The sequence below is a fragment of the Macaca nemestrina genome, chromosome 19 (assembly GCF_043159975.1).
Source record: "Macaca nemestrina isolate mMacNem1 chromosome 19, mMacNem.hap1, whole genome shotgun sequence".
Taxonomy (NCBI): Eukaryota; Metazoa; Chordata; class Mammalia; order Primates; family Cercopithecidae; genus Macaca; species Macaca nemestrina.
In genome coordinates, this window is record NC_092143.1 from 54,913,863 (window position 1) to 54,932,712 (window position 18,850).

Consider the following 18,850-nt stretch of genomic DNA (forward strand, 5'->3'; position numbering starts at 1 on the left):
ACAGAGATCTAAAACAATTAACCAAGCAAAAATCAGCCCCATTAAAAAGTGGGCAAAAGACAGGAACTGAAAAGAAGACAGACAGCAGCCCAAAAACATGAAAAAATGTTCTGTATCACTAATCATCAGAGAAATGCAAGTCAAAACTATAATGAGATACCATCTCACACTAGGCAGAATGGCTATTACTTTAAAAGTCAAAACACAACAGTTGCTGGTGAGATTGCAGAGAAAAAGGAACACTTATACACTGCTATTGGGAATGTAAATTAGTTCAGCCACTGTGGAAAGCAGTCTGGAGATTTCTCAAAGAACTTAAAACAGAACTATTGTTCGACCCAGCAATCCCACTATTAGGTATATATCCCAAAGAAAACAAATCATTCTACCAGAAAGACTCATGCACTCACATGCTCACTGCAACACTATTCACAATAGCGAAGGCATGGAATCGACCTAGGTGTCCATCAGTGGTATACTGGACAAAGGAAATATGGCAAGTATACACCACGAAGTACTACACAGCCACAAAAAAGAATGAAATGATGTTCTTTGCGGCAACATGGATGCCACTGGAGGACATTATCCTAAGCAAATTAATGCAGGAAAAGAAAACCAAATATTGCATGTTCTCACTTGTAAGTGGGAACTAAACACTGGGTACTCTGTACATAAAGAAGGCAATAGACACTGGGAACTACTAGAAGGTGGGAGGGAGGGACAGGGCAAGGGTTGAAAAACTATTGGGTACCATTCTCAGTACCTGGGTGATAGGGTCATTTGTACCCTAAACCTCAGCATCACAAGATATACCCAGGAAACAAACCTACACATGTGCCCCTGAATCTAAAATAAAAGTTAAAATTATTTTTAAAAATTTTAAAAATATTTTCACAATAATATGAAGGTGTTATTTGCCTTTTTCACTCTCATTCTCTCGTGAGAATATAGTGAGATTTTCCAGGAGGTACACAACATGTGACATCACAGAAGAGTGAATGCAGAAGAAATGAGAATACAGCTGTCTTATTTTAAGCCAGAGATTAAAAAGATTTGCAAAAATATAAAACAATGATATTTTTCTAAGTTTTTTTGTAGGAAATATTGCAATTTTTCATAAAAATATATTGTTTATAATAGGTTTATTACTACTTTTAAATCAATAAATATTTGCATATTATAGTAAATATTAATAGATATGGCATTAAATAGATATGACCTATATAAAACTTCTTTGGGGTCCTCAATAACATTTAAGAATGTAGCCAGGCACGGTGGCTCACAACTGTATTCCCAGCACTTTAGGAGGCTGAGGATGGCAGATCACGAGGTCAGGAGTTTGAGACCAGCCAGAACAACATGGTGAAACCCTGTCTCTACTGAAAATACAAAATTAGCCAGGTGTGGTGGTGCGTGCCTGTAATCCCAGCTACTTGGGAGGCTGAGGCAGAAGAATCGCTTGTACCTGGGAGGCGGAGATTGCAGTGAGCAGAGATCATGCCACTGCACTCCAGCCTGGGTGACAGAGCAAGACTCCATCTCAAAAAGCAAAAAACAAAACAAACAAAAGAATGTAAAGGGGTCCTGAGATCAGAATGCTTGAGAATTGCTACTCTACAGCATGATAAATGATGAGTTCATAGAAATAATTACCAATATGTTCTTTGGAAAATATAATATGGCATCAATATGAAAGATGCCAGAGATCAATGGCAAGAAAAACTTCTCATGTAAATGTTTTTAATTTTAAAATTCAGCATACAGAGGCTGGGCGTGGTGGCTCACGCCTGTAATCCCAGCACTTTGGGAGGCTGAGGCAGGCAGATCACCAGGTCAGAAGATCGAGACCATCCTGGCTAACAAGGTGAAACCCCATCTCTACTAAAAATACAAAAAATTAGCCAGGCATTGTGGCAGGCGCCTATAGTTCCAGCTACTTGGGAGGCTGAGGCAGGAGAATGGCATGAACCTGGGAGGCGGAGCTTGCAGTGAGCCGAGATCGCACCACTGCACTCCAGCCTAAGCAACAGAGCGAGACTCCATCTCAAAAACAAACAAACAAACAAAAATTTAGTATATAGAAAAATTTACTTTTGGGGGGGTATATAGTTTTATGAATTTTAACACATGTATAGATTCTTTTAACCATCACGATCAAGATACAACATAATCCCATCACCCTAAAAAACTCTACTATTCCAGTGTAGTCACAACTTCCCCTCCCTTACCCTAACACTTAGAGCCACTATTTTCTCCATTGGTAGCTTTTTTTTTTTTTTTTCTTATTGCCTGGGCTGGAGTACAATGGCATGACCTCTACTCACTGCAACCTCCACCTCCCGGGTTCAAGCGATTCTCCTGCCTCAGCCTCCCAAGTAGCTGGGATTACAGGCATGCGCCACCACACCTGTCTAATTTTGTATTTGTAGTAGAGATGGGGTTTCACCATGTTGGCCAGGCTGGTCTCGAACTCCTGACCTCATGCTCCACCTGCCTTGGCCTCCCAAAGTGCTGGGATTACAGGCGTGAGCCACCACACCTGGCCACCATTGCTAGTTTTATCTTTTCTGGAATGCTATGCAAACAGAATCAAACAGGATAGAATATTCCAGACTGGCTTATTTTATTCAGCACAATGTCTGTAATATTCATTTAAGTTGTTGCATGTATCAATAGTTCCTTCCTTTTCATTGCTGAGTAGTACTCCATTGCATAAATTTACATAGTTTATTTCACCTTCACCCATTGAAGGACATTTGTATGGTTTCCAACTTGTGGCTACTGCAAATAAAGTTGCTATGAGCGTTCAATTAACTAAAGGAAACTCTTAACATTTCAGTCAAAGGTAAAGTAAGAAATCTTCCAGGGCTTACCACTGATAATAGCAGTTTGAAAAGGAGCCCTGTTCCTGTATTATCAATAAAAATTTTGTGATAAACTTTAAAAATACCATCCATAGTTCCCTAAATCAGACTAAGTAATTTATCTTAAGGGAATGCATATTCCCCATTTACTGAAGAAAAATCAACTTACCTTCCAATATGCTCCTTGATAATTTATCAGGAGTTCCAATTCCAATTGGCCCCTCTCTTCTGCCCATGCAATAGATGGACATAAACCTCACCTGACCCATGTGCCTTACAGAAATAACCCATTCTCTGGCATTTACAGAATAATGTTTTATGTTTTGACTACTAAATAAAGCAACCAGCAAGAGGATTCCTTGTCTCCTTAGACCAAACAGTACCAAAAGTCTCTCTCTAGGGCTTTTGTTATTACACTTGATAATGACAACCAAGCTGATAAAGTAATAATGTATAATCAAATAAACTTCTGTAAAAATCCTAAATAAAGCATGCTACAAGACCTTTTGTTTTCCGACACACAATATGACCATGAGGATATACACACCATATTCCATCATAAGGGCCTCAAAACTGGCCCTAGGATAGAAGGCAGCTTTGGGTAAATAAACAGCAATTCTGAACTCCTTTTTTTTTTTTTTTTTTTTTTTTTGCCAGTGGGTCCTATTCATAAAACCATCATCCACGAAAAGTAAGAAAGAATGTAATAGAAAGCAGGGCAGTAAATTAATAGCATTTTAGAGAGATTTTAAGGAAAACACTTAAAAGGACACATAATTAGAGCAGCCAGCTTTGAGCTGTAAAATCCTAGATTTCTTGTCATTTGTATGGGCTATGTATGCCCTGGCATTCATTTGACCCCAGAACCCTCCAACAGTATGAAAAGCCTCAGAGTATGAATTAGGATAAAATGGGAGTCTTTAGTTACCCCAGAGTGTGACTGGTTTAAAGTAAATCAATCATGCTACCTTGATGTCTTAATGTTAACAGTTATATGTAATTTACATGATAGTCTTTTTTTTTCTTATATAATGTTTGTTGCTACAGGCATTACTGCATAGTTGCCAAATGAACCACAGTTTTAAAATTCTGCAATTTGAAACTAATCTGTTGAGCTGTGTTGTTGGGCAAAAAGGCTTGTGTGTCTGTGCAGCAAGTGTGTTTCACCAAAAAATGCTCACTGTTAGGTGTGATGCTGGGTTGTTTTATTGGGTAGATGCAGGGGGTTGCTAAATATGAATATATATAATAATCACACAGGCATGAAAAAACAAACTATGACTGCAGTTTATATAGTTCATTCATTTGGAGATGCAAACCTCTCTTACAGTGTTGAAAGGCGCTATAAACACAGAATCAAAGAATCACAAACTATGTTTCATAAGGTTGTCTTCAGATGCACTACTCAGCCATCATTGGCACATACTTGCTTGAGAAAGCAAGGGAAATTATGATACTTCTTTGAATCTCCAGTGGCCCTAAAGATAGGGAAAACTATTTGCTAAAGATAATGACAAAGCATTACAATAAAATGTTTACTGAACATAGTAATATGTTACAGAACATGCAAGTCTCATAAATTAATTCACACAAGTATAACTCAAGCATAGAAAGGATCTTGTCTAGTTGTTCCCAAACATTATTGGAATCACCCAGGGAGCTTTCTGAAAATACACATTCCCAGGCCCTACCCTAATTGTGATTTAATCTATTATTTTAAAGTTTGATGTGATGAGTAAATGCAATTTGGAATGCAATAAAATTTTATATAAATTCATATTATTATTAATTACCCAATAAAATGATACTGAGGTTATGACAAATAGGACAGGATGGAGCACAAAGCCCTGGAACATATGGCCAAAACCAACCTCCCAAACCCTAACAGGAAACCTAGAAAAAAATCAGTGGAAGTATCATTTGAATCACAGGGTTCCAGAGATGAAATCTTCTAATTGTATTACGAAAAGACACACACTCTTTTTTTCCTATCCATGGGGCATTTTAAGAGCTCTTGTTCAAATGCCTTTGTGAAATCGGGATTTTATTTTATTTTTTGTTTTTGAGACGGAGTCTCGCTCTGTCACCCCAGCTGGAGTGCAGTGGCGCTATCTCGGCTCACTGCCAGTTCCGCCTGAAATCGTGATTATTTTTTTCTACCATATTTCTCTGATCTCCCAGTTCAGAAACCTTGTAAAAATGAACAAGACTAGGCAAACATTTCTTTTTGCTTTGAAACGGAGTCTCACTCTGTCTCCAGGCTGGAGTGCAGTGGCGCAATCTTGGCTCACTGCAACCTCCGCCTCCCGGTTCAAGCCATTCTCCTGCCTCAGCCTCCTGAGTAGCTGGGATTACAGGCACGCACCACCATGTCCAGCTAATTTTTGTATTTTTAGTAGAGACGGGGTTTCACCATGTTGGTCAGCATGGTCTCGATCTCTTGACCTCATGATCCGCCCGCCGTGGCCTCCCAAAGTGCTGGGATTACAGGCATCAGCCACCATGCTCGGCAGACTAGGCTAACATTTCTTCTGGTGGTAAATCATTTAAAAAATAAGTAATACATGTATATGATTAAAAACTTTTAATACTGCCCTATGCTCAGCACAGCATAAATGAAATTAACTTTCCTGCCCTACGCTCAATTTTATTCCCATTTGTTTCACGTGAGTTCTTCCTGTGATTATGCTATATATTATACATAAAACCCACAATGCCATATATTATCCATAAACTTCTATTTCTTAATTAATCAGCTTAGGAGCCTTTCCATTTCTTTATAGGAAAGATGAGTATTTAGCTCAGACCCCTCCCTCATCTTGTATCTCGCTTTACTAATTTTATCATTTAAATTCTACTAGTTAACAAGACATACTTCAGTAACATACCGAACCCTTTATTTCTTATTTCACCAACTTTAATTGGTGAAATTCTCTCTTAATTCCATACTAGGTAGGAGGAAGAAATTCGTTCTCCATACTTCCTTCCACCCTTCTTCACAGACTTCACCTCTGGCCTTCTGTCAGCTACAGCATCAACTCTACATTGTTGGTATTCACGTTGACTCTCCATTCTGCATACAATTCTCTCCTGTGTTTGTCTATTGACTAACTCTGAAACTAAAACCGAATAAATATCATTTGCCATATTATGATTATGTAAATATCCACTATTGAAGAAATTAGGGTGGCTAACTCTGAAAAGAAAATGTAATCAAATCTTCTCAATCTCTTCCACCGAAAGAAAGAAATCACAACCTTAGGGTTAAATAGGCTCTCTATTCCTACACTCCTTCAATTTCTCAGAATCATGCCACAAATTAAGTTGTTTCATACTTGTACACTTTTTTGTTTAAACTTTGTTTCCACTGGACTTACTAAATATTCATTAAAAAAGCAAAATGAAAATAACTATTGACTTTTTTCTTATCATGTACATCAGCTGGTGAAGAGCTATGCTGTTTGTTTTGCAGTAGTGGCTGCATTCCATAAAATGGACATACTGTAATTTATGCAGTCATTCTCCTAATGATGGAAATTCAGGTTCTTTTCAGGTGTTTTTTTTTTTTTTTTTTCCCACTGCAAATAATGCTGCCATAAAATACTTATCCACATATTTTGTTTGGATAATTTTACTTCCAAGGGAAAAATTAAAGGAATGGAATTGAGGCCAATAAGCAGATTCATCTTTAGTTTTTTAAAAAAATACTGAGGTATGGTATAATAAATTAATAAAATTTATCCTTTTAAAATACAAATAGTTTGACAAATGTATATGGTTATGTTACCTGCGTCACAATTAAGGTGCAAAATACTTCCATCACCTCAAAAGTGCCCTTAGGTCCCTTTGCAGTCATTTCCCTTACTCCATCCCCTGCTCCTAGCAAGCATTCATCTGTTTCCTGTCTGCAGGACAGTTTTGCTTTTTCTAGAATTGCCAATAAATGGATCATACCATATACGGTCTTTTTTGTTGTCTTTTTTTCCCATTTAGCATAATGCTTCTGAGGTTCACCCATGTTGTTACACATATTACGTGTTTGTTCCTTTTTGATACAAAGAGTATTCTATTGTATGGATGAACCAGTCTATTATACATTTGCCAGTTGATGGACATTTGGCTTGTTTCCAATTTTTGGCTGTTAGAAACAAAACTGCTATGAATATTCATGTACAGGTCTTTGTGTCCTTGTTTTTCCAATTGTCTTGGGGAAATACTTAGAAGAGAGATTGTTGGGTAGTAGGTGAGTATGTTTTATTTGATTAAAACTTCCCAAACTATTTTACAAAGTGGGGGTACCATTTTGCATCCTCATCAGCAACATATGAAAGTTCCCATTGCTCCACATCCTCCTCAGCATGTGGTGTGGTATGACTAGTGATTTTTGTTTGTTTGAGACAGGGTCTTGCTCTGTCACCCAGGCTGGAGCACAGTGGCATGATTTCGGCTCACTGCAACCTCCGCCTCTCAGGTTCAAGCATTTTCATGCTTCAGCCTCCCGAGAACCTGGGATTACAGGTGTGCACCACCACACCCAGCTCATCTTTTTGGTATTTTTTTAGTAAAATCAGGTTTTCTTCATGTTAGCCAGGCTGGTCTTGAACTCCTGGCCTCCAGTGATCCACCAACCTTGGCCTCCCAAAGTACTGGAATTACAGACATGAGTCACCAAGCGAGGCCTAAGTTGTGATTTTTGTGTTACAGAAAATCTCTGCATAACCCAAGGTCACAAAGATTTTAAAAAATATTTTCTTCAACTATATTGTTATAGCTTTTAGCTTATATATTTAAGTGTGAGTTAAATATATGACTGTTACTTTTTGTATATAATGTCAGATAAGAGTCAACATTTTTTCTTTTTTAATCCAATGATCCAATTGCTTTAGCATCATTTCTTTCCTCCACAGAATTACTGCGGTACCTTTGTTTTAAAAAATATCAATTGACCATATATATGTGGGCCTATTTCTGAAATGTCCATTCTGCTCTACTGATCTATATGTTTACTGTTATTTCAGTACTGAACTTTATTACTGCAGTTTTATAGCAAGTCTTGAAATCATGTAGTGTGTTCTTCACAAAAAATTTATTTTGGGTGTTCTAAAGTCCTTTGTATTTCCACATAAATTTTAGAATAAGCTTTAAATTTCTGCAAAAAGCCTGCTAGGAGTTTCATATGGATTGTATTGAATCTGCATATCAATTTGGTAGAGAATTGACATCTTAATGACACTGGGTTTCTCATCCATGAACCTGACATTTCTCTCCATTTATTTAGGGTTTCTTTTTAAATTTTTATTTTATATTATTTTTGTTGTTTGTAGAGGTGGGGTCTCCCTACATTGCCCAGGCTGGTCTTGAACTCCTGGGCTGAAGGGATTTTCCTGCCTCCATCTCCCAAAGTGATGGGATTATAGGTGTCAACTACTGCACCTGGTCATGGGTTTCCTTCATCTCAGCATTGATTTGTAACTTTCAGTGTACAGTTCTTGCACAGATGTTATTAGATTTATCTGTATGTATTTCATGTCCTTTAATGGTATTATAAATGTGTGTGTGTTTTTAAAAGATTGCAACTTCTCATTGTCCTTTGCCAGGACACAGAGATACAATTCATTTTTGTATATTCTTATATTCAAGGTTTTTTAGCTGCAACCTTGTTAAACTCACTTAGTAGTTCTAGTAGCTTTTTTGCTGATTCCTTAGAATTTTCTAAGTAGATAATAACATCATATATGAACAAAGACAGTTCTACTTCCTTTCCAGTAATGTAGCCTTCTATTTCTTTTTCTTGCCTTTCCTTCTAGTGCAATGCTGAATAGAAGTCAATAGAGTGAACATCTTTGCCTTGTTCCCAGTCTTAGTAAAGGGTACAGTGAAGTCTTTTACCACAAAATATTTTAACTGCAGGTTTTTTATAGATCAGTCTTACCAAGTTGAGGAAGTTCCCTTCTATTATTAGTGTGTTGAGAACTTTTTTTTTTTTAATCATGAATGGATGTCAATTTTTTGATTTGTTGAAACAATCATGTGGTTTTTCTCTTCTAGCCTGATGATATAGTAAATCGTATGATTTTCAAATGGTAAGTTAACTTTGTATTCTTGGATAAAACCAAGTTGGTCATAAAATATTATTCTTTGTGTAAAATGCTGGATTCAACTTATGAATATTTTGTTGAGGATTTTTGTGTCTATTTTCATGAGAGATATTGGTATATAGTATTTTTTTCTTATAATCTTTGATTTTGGTATCAGAGTAACAGTGGCCTCAAAATGAGTTTGAAAGTATTCCTTCTTCCTTCATTTTTTTGCAAGAATTTTTATTATATGTTCCTTCAATGTTTGGTAGAATTCGACAGTAAACCCATCTGGGACCTAAGCCCTGTAGGACCTAAGTTTTCTTTGGGAGAAGGTTTTTTAAAACTATAAATTCAACTTCATAGATATAATCTGATCAGACATTCACATTATCTATTTTTTCCTTAGCTACTTTTGGTAGTTTTTGTCTTTCAAGGAAATTTTCTGTTTCATCTAAGTTATTGAATTTATTGGCATAAAGTTGTTTATATGACAGGTTGAGTATCACTTATCTGAAATGTTTAAGACTAGAAGTGTTTGAGTTTTTTGGATTTTGGAATATTTGCATACATATGAGATATCTTGGGATGGGACCCAAATAAAATTCATTTATGGTTCACATATACCTTATATACAAAGCCTAAAGGTAATTTTATACAATAATTTTAATGATTTTGCACACAAAACAAAATTTGTGTACACTGAACCATCAGAAAACAAAGATGTTAGCCACTCATGAGGACAATCTGTGATTAACATCACTATCATTTCTGACTCTGAAATTTATATGCTACTGATAAGCAATCATTATTTGCACACATTCACACACAAGTACTTAACAGTAAAAAATATGACATACCATTAACACAGGGGAAAATTAATATGTTCACAGTAACTAAGCAGCATGGTAGCAACATCAGAACATCTGTACCAGCTGTTAAACAATAGCAACCGCAAGCTGTGTGCCTGTGTTTTGACTGCAACTTGTCACATGAGGTCAGATGTAAAATTTTCCACTTGATCTCATATCAGAGCTCACAAAGTTTCAAATTTTGGATCACTCTGTATTTCAGATTAGGGATGCCCAACCTGTATTTCCTTATTAACTTTTTAATATCTGTAGAAATGCCTCTGCTTTTGCTCGAGGTTGGTCATTTGTTGTCACCTCCCTCTTCTCTTGATTGTTCTGAGTATGGGTTTGCCAATTTTATTGACCTCTTTAGAGAACTAGTTTTGGGTTTCATTGATTTCTCTATTATTATTCTGTTTTCTAATTCATTGATTTCTGCTCCTAACTTCATTATTTACTTCTGCTCACTTTGTGTGTAATTTGCTATTTTCTAGTTTTTTAAGGTAGAAGTTTAGATCACCAATTTAAAACCTTTTAAATTTTTGAATATAAGCATTAAATGCTATAAGATCCCCTCTAAACACTGTTTTAGCTGCACCCCACAAAGTTGTTTGTTTTTTGAGATGGGGTCTTACTCTGTCACTCAGGCTGGAGTGCAATGGTGTGATCATGGCTCACTGCAGCCTTGACTTCCCGGGCTCAGCTGATCTTCCTACTTTAGCCTCCTGAGTAACTGGGACTACAGGCATGTACCACCATGCCTGGCTAATTTTTTGTAGAAACAGCGTTTCACCATGTTGCCCAGGCTGATCTCAAACTCCTGAACTCATGCAGCTCACTCACCATGGCCTCCCATAATGCTGGGATTACAGGCATGAGCCACCACGTTCAGCCCACAAGTTTTTATATGTTATGTTTTCATCTTCATTAAGTCATATGTTTTCCATTTTAACTGTGGAGTCAGCTTGCTTTACAAAATACATTTTAACAGATAAACATCCTGCCATTTTTCCTGTCACTGTTTAATTTTTGTCAATATAATTTTTGTCAATATGAAGAATGAGAAGTGACACCTCACTGCTTTTTTCCTTGATGCACAAGAAGCCAGTCATGTAAGAATCTAGGGATAGATCATTTCAGGCAGAGGAAACTACAAGCACAAGTGGACTGGAATGATAATAAGCTTAGCATATTAGAGGAACTGAAGGACCACCGTGGCTAGAACATCCTGAGCCAGAATGGCAGTTGGATAAAATCAGGTCAGAGAGGTATGCAAAAGTCACAACATGTATGGATTCGTAAACTAGGGTAGAGTTCAGATTTCTATTTCAAGTATGTGAAATAGAGAAGTATGTAAAACATACTTGAAATAGAAATAATCCTTGGAATTGACATGACTGTGATGTACATTATATTTATTTATTTTTTATTTTTTTTGAGACAGAGTCTCGCTCTGTCGCCCAGGCTGGAGTGCAGTGGCTTGACCTTGGCTCACTGCAAGCTCCCCCTCCCGGGTTCACGCCATTCTCCTGCCTCAGCCTCCCAAGTAGCTGGGACTACAGGTGCCCGCCACCACGCCTGGCTAATTTTTTGTATTTTTAGTAGAGACGGGGCTTCACTGTGTTAGCCAGGATGGTCTCGATCTCCTGACCTTGCGATCCGCCCGCCTGGGCCTCCCAAAGTGCTGGGATTACAGGCGTGAGCCACCGTGCCCCGCCCGTGAGGTACGTTTTAAAATGACCATTCTGACTGTTTTGTCTAGCATGGCTTGCAGGAGTTACAAGGAGAAACAGGAAAATTGGTCAACAGCAAACTACGATAATCTGGGTGGGAATGGTGGTAGCTTGGATTAGAATGGAAGTCATGATAATGGAAGGATGATGGAAACTAGATAATTTTGGAAATAGAATCAACAGGACTTACTATAAACTGTATGTAAGGGGTGAGGGAAGGAGGGAATTAAGTCAAGGTGGTTCATAAAATTATTTACTTGAGCAACTGGGTACAAATCTATTTGAAATGAGTGAGAAGAAAGGTATAAGTTTGGATTTTCCAAACATCTCTTTTTATTTTTTATTTTTGTCCACTAGTATTCCATGTTTTTGTCTTAGCTTAGTATTTTGCAACCATAGTATTTAGTCAACCAGGTATTCTGGAGGAGAAAATGGCAACCATATGTGTTCAATATGCCTTCTCAGATCATAAATCATTTTATAACTATGAATCATGTTTGGAATTAATGTCTACTTCATTGGCATATAGTATACAGAATCTCTCAAATTTATACATCTTTAGCCTCCTGGCACCTATATGTTTTTCCACAAATTTTCAAGGTTACTAAAAAAGGATTAGCAAGCTTATTAACAGGAACTTTTACTATCCTGACATGTATGTAAACTAAGCTGCAAGAACTGAATTTATATATCTTATTTACATATGTGTGTATTTTAAATAAACACCTCACCTATTTTTTGCTTTAGTTTTCTTGTACAAACAGTTGTTCCAATCTTTCTAGACCAAAGATCATTTTCTCCAAAGAAAAGGAAAAATTCAGCACTGTTTCACTCTCTTTGATGCCTATCCTCAGTTTGTTCTTCATCCTTTAAACCAAATCACATAATCTATTTTAGCTATCCATGGCATATTTTAAAACCCTAAACTTATTTTGGGCTTTATTAAATTTAATGTATTTTTAATGGTTTTTTAAACTATCTCATGTCCACCCTTATGCACATCTTATTTGTATACCACAATCTAAATTTTTTCTCTTGATTTCTCAATAAATTGTATTTGCATGATTAGAATTACACTTTTGATAGTTTGTCAGCTCTCTTGACTTTTCTCCCTTTGAGTTGCAAGTCAGAAAATCAAGCTTCTCTTTTTTCTCACTTTTTAAAAAGTTTTGATTATACATCTAATTATGATCGATTTTTAATTTGTCATAACTAGGCTGAACATGACAACTATACCGGTTGCCCTCATCTCCTTTTAGAATGTGAAATGCTAACAACAGGCAGTCAAGAATTCTTAAAAGTAGAATAAGACATTCAGTTTTTCTTCTCTCTTTGATTTTACTGAAATGCTCTCTAGTATACTAACAAGTGAGAATTCTTTCTCACTTAAGTCTCACAGCCATCCTGTGAAGTTTTCTTTACAAAGGCTGGGGAAACCAAGGGTTAGCAAGGTTAAATATTTGCCCAAGTTCTACAACTAGCTATTGGCAGAGCTGAGAGGTAATCCCAGGTCTCATTCCATAGCTTGAGCTATTAAATCATTGCACTGCACTGTCTTATAACATACATTACCACTTCAATACCCTAACAGGTCTGCTTTCTAAAGAGGCAGTACAAATTCATTATTTCTAAAATCAGCCAGAAACACAAAATTATCAAGTATGTTTTCTGTGTCTTCCTGATCATCACTCTTTTCCTTCACTTCTCAAGTTCTTCACAGAAGTTGTTTCAAACCTTCAACCTCACTATCCATCAGCCCTATATGTTCCTCACCTCCTGTACTATACTAAGCAGACCAGATTCACAGAGAAAATTGAGAATACCACATGGAAATACCCTTGCTACCTGCTGGCAAACCCATCAACTGCAACATACTTGTCCTTTCCGCATTCCATCCTATTACAGTAGTAAAGTCTTCCTTCTCTTGACTAACGATAATTTTTCCACCTGTGATTCAGATTCTAGGTCCTACATTACTGGGATCTCCTTTGATCAATAATCCCCTCTCCTATACTTCAACATCTTCATATTGCTTCCTTGCCATCTACGTTTAAATATCTTTGTGACTTACTTGGCTTAACAAAACTCACCTTTGACTCTAAGTCTGCATGCAGCTACAACTCCCTGCTTCTTCTCCCCTTCATGGCTAAGTTCCATTACTACTTCCTCACCTCCCACTCAATCCAAAGCCCATTATCTTCCATTCTATCTCTGTTACTAAGTGCAATGGACACATTTTCATCCTTATCACATAACCCTTTAAGTGTGACACAATAATTATTACTCCTTTCTTGAAATTCTTTTTCCCTTTGACTTTTATGACACAATTTTCTCTTGGTTTTCTACCAGTCTTTCTTACCGTTTGTGTTAGTCTCCATTGCAGACTCCTCTTTCACAGCAAATTCTTGAAATATTGCTATTATTTGGGATTCAATTTAGCCTCATGTCACGTCATCTAAATGCACTCAAATTCTAAATGTTGAAAAACATTGCGCCAACCAAATACTATATACTATGTCTGTAAGTCTGATTTAGCCTGGAGGCCAGCAGTTTCAGTTTTCTGTAATAATCTCTCTTGGAGATTATTTGGGTATCCTTGGTTTCATTGGCCAAGGTTATCCTTGGCCATTCACATGTTTTACACAAACACAGACACACACACACACACACACACAACGTTCTCTGTCAAACATCTCCTTCATTCATGCATTCACCTAAGTAACAAACAGGAGGCCTGTATCTCTTCAAAAAACTTAAGGTCCAGTGAAAGTGTTTTCACTTTATTTTCAACATGTCTACTATCCTAAGTAATATGTTCAGAGTTTTATCCTACTAGCTCTTCCATATTCACTTTAACATTCTCTTAATTAGGAAAGCTAGCTTTTGATGTTTTTTCCAGTCATTATATAAAGTAATTCACCTACAGCTAAAAATCATTTTTCTACTTGTCTGAGGACATGATCCTATACCTCAAATCTATGTTTGTGATATACAGTCACATCATGATTCCCAGAGAATTATTAGATTTGAAGAGTCTCAACAGGTTTTTTGTAACAACAGATGGATGGATGGATAGATGGACGGACGGACAGATAGATAGATAGATAGATAGATAGATAGATAGATAGATAGATAGATAGATGTCCTAACATGATGCTACACTTTCTTTAGAATTATGTCAGGTCTACATTAGATTATCGCCAAATGGATAAGCGAATCATCAACTAACCTGATGAATTCCTCTTATAGAAGACAATAGATTTCCTTGATTTTACAATAACTTAGAAATTTTCTTTGCCGTTTTCGTGTTTTTGAAATGGTTGGATATATACATAATGGCAACTGGATTTATTCCCTTTCTGTTCCTGCTCTTTTACATATGTTTATTTAGTTCACACACACATTCATAAAATGAAAGAGTTTGACTATACCTCTATAGGCTCTTTAAACTCTAAAACTTGAAAAATCCAACTTCATGGTTTTGGTTTTTATTCTTTTCATTATAATTTTTCAAAAAGCAAAATCTCTGTAAGTATGATAGAATAGAGCTTGTCTTTCCTCTCTTTAAGCTGTCATATTTTTCCACTTACCTCTTACCTGACAGTGCTTTCCCCCACTTAAGGAAGCCAGAAATTTCTAAAATCTAGGTGCTTCTCAGAATCTTATAGTTTCCAGATTCCTTTTATATTATTTTTTTCATTCTCTCTAGAAACTCTTCAAACTTTCTAATAAAGTGGAGCTTTATAAAGTATCCTTTTTTTTTTTGGTTTTCTCTGAAAGACACCTGCTTGCCCATAAACCACTTATGATTCAAAGACCAATACAGCAAAATTTCTGTAGTAATAGAAATCAGAATAGAAAACTACTTCACAGCTAGGAATTTCACTTTCAGGCAGAACTAGAGTCTCTCTGGTTCTCCTTGAGAGTTTCTGGGCTGGTTCTCTGGATGAACTACCAGACCTTCTTTGTCTTAAGTAAAACTGTTCATTTCTTACACCATCCAGCACTTCTTTACCACCTTTACTAACAAGGTGACAAAGATTACGTAATCTCTTTACCAAACTACCAGGAATTCTTTTTTTAATTTAATTTTATTTATTATTATTATTATACTTTAAGTTCTAGGGTACATGTGCATAATGTGCAGGTTTGTTACATATGTATACTTGTGCCATGTTGGTGTGCTGCACCCATCAACTCGTCAGCACCCATCAACTCGTCATTTACATCAGGTATAACTCCCAATGCAATCCCTCCCCCCTCCCCCCTTCCCATGATAGGCCCTGGTGTGTGATGTTCCCCTTCCCGAGTCCAAGTGATCTCATTGTTCAGTTCCCACCTATGAGTGAGAACATGCGGTGTTTGGTTTTCTGTTCTTGTGATAGTTTGCTAAGAATGATGGTTTCCAGCTGCATCCATGTCCCTACAAAGGACACAAACTCATCCTTTTTGATGGCTGCATAGTATTCCATGGTGTATATGTGCCACATTTTCTTAATCCAGTCTGTCACTGATGGACATTTGGGTCCAAGTCTTTGCTATTGTGAATAGTGCCGCAATAAACATACGTGTGCATGAGTCTTTATAGCAGCATGATTTATAATCCTTTGGGTATATACCCAGTAATGGGATGGGTGGGTCATATAGTACATCTAGTTCTAGATCTTTGAGGAATCGCCATACTGTTTTCCATAATGGTTGAACTAGTTTACAATCCCACCAACAGTGTAAAAGTGTTCCTATTTCTCCACAGCCTCTCCAGCACCTGTTGTTTCCTGACTTTTTAATGATCGCCATTCTAACTGGTGTGAGATGGTATCTCATTGTGGTTTTGATTTGCATTCCTCTGATGCCCAGTGATGATGAGCATTTTTTCATGTGTCTGTTGGCTGTATGAATGTCTTCTTTTGAGAAATGTCTGTTCATATCCTTTGTCCGCTTTTTGATGGGGTTGTTTGTTTTTTTCTTGTAAATTTGTTTGAGTTCTTTGTAGGTTCTGGATATTAGCCCTTTGTCAGATGAGTAGATTGCAAAAATTTTCTCCCATTCTGTAGGTTGCCTGTTCACTCTGATGGTAGTTTCTTTTGCTGTGCAGAAGCTCTTTAGTTTAATGAGATCCCATTTGTCAATTTTGGCTTTTGCTGCCGTTGCTTTTGGTGTTTTAGACGTGAAGTCTTTGCCCATGCCTATGTCCTGAATGGTACTACCTAGGTTTTCTTCTAGGATTTTTATGGTATTAGGTCTAACATTTAAGTCTTTAATCCATCTTGAATTAATTTTCGTATAAGGAATAAGGAAAGGATCCAGTTTCAGCTTTCTACTTACGGCTAGCCAATTTTCCCAGCACCATTTATTAAATAGGGAATCCTTTCCCCATTTCTTGTTTCTCTCAGGTTTGTCAAAGATCAGATGGCTGTAGATATGTGGTATTATTTCTGAGGACTCTGTTCTGTTCCATTGGTCTATATCTCTGTTTTGGTACCAGTACCATGCTGTTTTGGTTACTGTAGCCTTTTGTATAGTTTGAAGTCAGGTAGCGTGATGCCTCCAGCTTTGTTCTTTTGACTTAGGATTGTCTTGGAGATGCGGGCTCTTTTTTGGTTCCATATGAACTTTAAAGCAGTTTTTTCCAATTCTGTGAAGAAACTCATTGGTAGCTTGATGGGGATGGCATTGAATCTATAAATAACCTTGGGCAGTATGGCCATTTTCACGATACTGATTCTTCCTATCCATGAGCATGGTATGTTCTTCCATTTGTTTGTGTCCTTTTATTTCACTGAGCAGTGGTTTGTAGTTCTCCTTGAAGAGGTCCTTTACATCCCTTGTAAGTTGGATTCCTAGATATTTTATTCTCTTTGAAGCGATTGTGAATGGAAGTTCATTCATGATTTGGCTCTCTGTTTGTCTGTTACTGGTGTATAAGAATGCTTGCGATTTTTGCACATTAATTTTGTATCCTGAGACTTTGCTGAAGTTGCTTATCAGCTTAAGGAGATTGTATAATTACTCATCTCTTCTCATCCCTCTTTCTTTGCTACAAGGTCAAATTGCTTTTTTTTCCCCATTCCATCTCAGCCAAAGTAACTTCTGTGTATCATTTTACAAGGAAACAAATAACCAAATAAACGACAAAACACTCGACATTACTGTTCTCATGCAGGGCATTTTAGTAAAAGTCACTGGGAGTCAGCATAACTAAATTCTATTTACAATCCTATCTTTTCTTATTGCTAAAGTATTGTAGCTACCATTAGATCACACTGAGGAGTCACAGACTAATTGGTATGTTGTAAAATCAAAATGAAGTTTTTAAAAAATCTATGCTTCCCCTGCCTCTGATTCAATTGCATGTTTTGTCTTTACACCTTTGGTTTTTGAAAATAAAGTGTTCATTTTGGAGGAGTTTTAGATTTCCAAGAAAGTTTCAAACATAATCAGCAGAGTTCCCATATACCCTTCATCCAGTTTCCCCTGAAGTCAATATCTTACAGTACTACATTTGTCAAAATTAATGACATTTTTTACAGACTCATCTTTCCTTTTCTTTGTCCCATCCCTACAATAAACCATTTCTCTAAGAGCTTCTTTTATTGGAAAATGGTATTTAGAAACCAGTATCTGGGTGCTAGGTGAACTCACTGCAAGTGGGTATGACTGCTTCTAGGCCATCTCAGCAGACAAAGGTAGGAAATACATATCATGTATATTAACACGAATCTATACTTATTGTTGTATATGATCACTGTAATTTTATACATACATTCACACACACTTAATCCAGTCTATCACTGATGGACATTTGGGTTGGTTCCAAGTCTTTGCTATTGTGAACAGTGCCACAATAAACATACGTGTGCATGTGTCTTTAGAGTAGCATGATTTATAATCCTTTGGGATGGCTGGATCAAATGGTATTTCTAGTTCTAGATCCTTGAGGAATCACCACACTGTCTTCCACAATGGTTCAACTAGTTTACGGTTCCACTAACAGTGTAAAAGTGTTCCTATTTCTCCACATCCTGTCCAGAACCTGTTGTTTCCTGACTTTTTAATGATTGCCATTCTAACTGGTGTGAGATGGTATCTCATTGTGGTTTTGATTTGCCAGTGATTGGTTTTGATTGGCCAGTGATGATGAGCATTTTTTCATATGTCTATTGGCTGCATAAATGTCTTCTTTTGAGAAGCGTCTGTTCACATCCTTTGCCCACTTTTTGATGGGGTTGTTGGATTTTTTTTTTTCTTGTAAATTTGTTTAAGTTCTTTGTAGATTCTGGATATTAGGTCTTTGTCAGATGAGTAGAAAGCAAACATTTTCTCCC

General features: G+C 36.8%; 1 protein-coding gene across 13 annotated transcripts in view; it reads right to left on the reverse strand.

Annotated features, from left to right (window-relative positions):
• Positions 1-18,850, reverse strand: part of LOC105498950 (KIAA1328 ortholog) — a 413,609-nt gene that overhangs the window by 108,515 nt on the left and 286,244 nt on the right. The window lies entirely within an intron of this gene.